Here is a 3,431-nt window from a genome sequence, read left to right as displayed (position 1 = left end):
TTTATTGACACATACTCTGGATGGACTGAGGCCTATCCCACTAAGCATGAAACTGCACAAGTAGTAGCTAAGAAATTAGTATCAGAGATAGTTCCAAGATTTGGCCTGCCCATAACATTGGGGTCCAACAATGGCCCAGCGTTTATCGCTGTAACTAGTCTAATTATGGCAAAATTACTAGGAATAGAATGGAAATTGCATTGTGCTTATAGACCACAGAGTTCAGGCCAGGTAGAGAGGATAAATAGGACTTTAAAAGAAACATTGACTAAGTATAAATTAGAAACTGGCGAAAATTGGGTAAGCCTCCTTCCCTTTTCACTTCTCTGCGCTAGATGTACCCTCTATGTAAAAGGAATAACGCCTTATGAAATTATGTTTGGGCGTCCACCCCCTTTACTGCCCAAACTAGGAAGTAGAAAAGAAATAGAAGTACATAATCTGTCCTTGCTTAAGTCTTTGCAGGCTTTACAATTAGCCCAAAGAGATGTAAATCATCTGGTGTTGGCCACCAGAGAAGATAAGAACTTCTCCTTCCAGTCCCACTCTTATGTGACTGGGTGACTGGGTCTGGATAAAGAAAGTGCAACCTGCTGCTCTTGAGCCTCGATGGGAAGGCTTGGTTCCTGTCGTCTTGACCACACCAACAGCGGTTAAGGTCCCTGGACGACGCCATTGGATCCATCACACCCAACTCAAAGCAGCCCAGCCTCCGGATCCTGACCAGAGATAGAAAGCAACGCCCACTGGAGATCCCCTCAAATTAAGACTTTCACGGATTTAATATTTTTACTTGCAGCTTGTGTGGCTGCCAATCCTCATCAACCCACATTGCTTAAATGGAACTAAAAACTACTACAAGGTCAGTCATGGTATGAAGGTTTATTTAATGCAGCCCCTTGGTTAACGACATTATTGTCATCTATTGCTGGACTTTTGATATTGGCTTTTCTAGGACTGCTGTTTAGACCATGTATAGTGAATTGCCTTATAAATTATATTAAACAGAGAGTCCAGGCTGTTAAATTAATGGTATTATCTACTCAAATAACAGGGGTACCTCAGTTGCCCCCAGTTTATAGGAAATCAAAGATTTGATATATGCCTTAAAACCAGTGGGGAATGTGATAGCCTGCTGAAATGTGAAAGGGTTAAAGGATAATTAAAACCTGAAACTAGACAAAAGAAGTCTATACCTTAGTCCTAGTTTCTGGAACCCCTAACTACATTCTGTTAATCATGAAACTTGTAACAATGAGCTCGTATGCTAACTGCCAATTTTAGCCTGTGTAACCCTGCTTGCTTGCGTGGCATAAAAAATAATCAATTGTATATAAGCTGAAAATTACTGTTTGGCCATCGCCCATGGGAACACTGGCTATTGCCCATGGGAACATAGGCAATCACCCATAGGAACATAACATTCTAACAACAAGCTTTCTGCTTCTGTACTCCCCGCTTGCACACCTGACCAGTGGGTTGACAGGTAGTGAATAGGAGAAAGATGGACCTTTGTGTTTAAGATGAATGAGGAATGGGATTTAGGGCTTAAAAACCTTGTATCTTGGCATTTCGGGGCTGCTCCTTTGTACAGGACAGCCGCCGGCTAATAAACAGCCTTTAAGAGCATACTTGGTTTGGTCTATTCTATACAGGCCACAACAGTAGCAGTGAACGCAAAGCTTTAAGTGCTTTTATACTGTGGATAAAAAAGAGGACACAGACTAAATCTGACAAGGTCAGCGGAGGCCAGCATGGTGGGCCTATAAACTCAGAGACTGAAATTACCCACATAGGATGGTTTGAACATAAAAATTCCTAAAAGTGGGTCATGGTGGGTAGTCACACCCTAGGCCTATGGCTTCTTTGACAAAGGTCAATCTTTACCTTAAGTGAGCCTGTCTATTGTCTTTGTGCATATAAGATAACATACCCTTGGAATGTTAGAGTCATCTCCTTCTTTCTGGACTGCTCAGGGCACAGCCCACTGCACCAGAGCACAAGACCACAGAACAGCTCATGATTATCTTGTTTTCTGCATACCATCTCTATGCGCTATAAATGTTAATTATTAACTATCCTGTACCCACCAATGTAAAAGAAATATGTCTCTCCATTTTACTTTTTATCTAATCCTAGAGATTTCCCCACTTTGCTTTCTCCTGCCACCTTAATCTACCATCATTGGATTTCATGTTGTTGCCAGAAGTGACACCCGTTGGAGGAATCTGGACTCTCAGACAACTTTGTTAGTGGAAGAAGAGTTTATTAGGCTGGCGGAGCCCGTGAGGCAAAAGACACAAGCTCGTTTTGGTTAGCTTTCTTACAGTTTATATACCCTGGTAGTGTTCCATGCAAGGGGCATGTAATTCCTTTGTCTGAGGGTCTACATGCACCTCCTGACTCAGGATGGGAGGGGGAGTTTCGAGTCGGGGAAGGAATTTCTGGACCATCAGTCTTATCTATTTACAGATTGTTTCTCCTTTAGGTGTGACAAGTTTACAGGATGCCATTTAAAGATCCATAAGATGTGGTTAATCTACAACCTACTGAGTTGGTCATTTCTGCAAGCCCTTTCCTTTGCAATTTTCAGGTGCCTCCTTTCTTAATGTAACCCTCATATCCCCTCTTTTGATTCTAATATATAAAATATGTTGCAAAGCTGCCATTCTCCAAAGCATTTTCTCAATCTATTGAGATTTTGCTTCCTGGCCATTGTCATCAGTTTGGCTTAAATGAACTCATTAAAATTCTCTACAAGTTTGAGCATTTCTTATGTCGACAATACACTCAAGACTCAAATGTCCATCCACAACCCCACACCTCTACCCTGAATTCCAGATGGAATTCTCTCTCCACTTGAATATTTTATAGCAGGAGTCCTCAATCTCTGGGCCTTGGACCGGTACCAGTCCGTGGCTTGTTAGGAACTGGGCCACACAGCAAGAGGTGAGTGGTGGGCAAGCAAGAGAAACTTCATCTGTATTTGCAGCTGCTCCCCAGCACTAGCATCACTGCCTCGGCTCCACCTCAGATAATCAGGCATTAGACTCTTGTAGGAGCCCAAACCCTACTGTGGACTACACATGCAAGGGATCTAGGTTGTGAGTTTTTTATGAAAATCTAATGCCTGATGATCTGAGGTGGAGTTGAGGTGGTGATGCTAGCAGTGAGGAGCGTGTACAAATACCAGTTAACATTAGCATAGAGACTACGGCCATGCTACTCTGAACAAGCCCGATCCCCTCTGATCTGGGAAGCTAAAGCAGGGTCAGGCCTGGTTAGTTCTTGGATGGGAGACCACCCAGGAAGACTGGGTGCTGTAGGCATAAAAAATAAAAAATGAGAGATTGTAAGCTGGCAAGGTTCTTGCAATCTGTGAGGTCAATCGAGGGTTGCCTTGCCTAAAAAAAAAAAAAAAAAAAAAAAAA

General features: G+C 42.6%; 1 pseudogene; it reads left to right on the top strand.

Moving 5' to 3' along the window:
- The first annotated feature begins 3,209 nt into the window (after nucleotides 1-3,209).
- On the top strand, nucleotides 3,210-3,329 carry LOC111733935 (annotated as a pseudogene).
- The last annotated feature ends 102 nt before the right edge of the window (nucleotides 3,330-3,431 follow it).

Source organism: Pteropus vampyrus, unplaced genomic scaffold (genome assembly GCF_000151845.1).
Source record: "Pteropus vampyrus isolate Shadow unplaced genomic scaffold, Pvam_2.0 Scaffold699, whole genome shotgun sequence".
Taxonomy (NCBI): Eukaryota; Metazoa; Chordata; class Mammalia; order Chiroptera; family Pteropodidae; genus Pteropus; species Pteropus vampyrus.
This window is presented reverse-complemented; position numbering and strand designations above follow the sequence as displayed.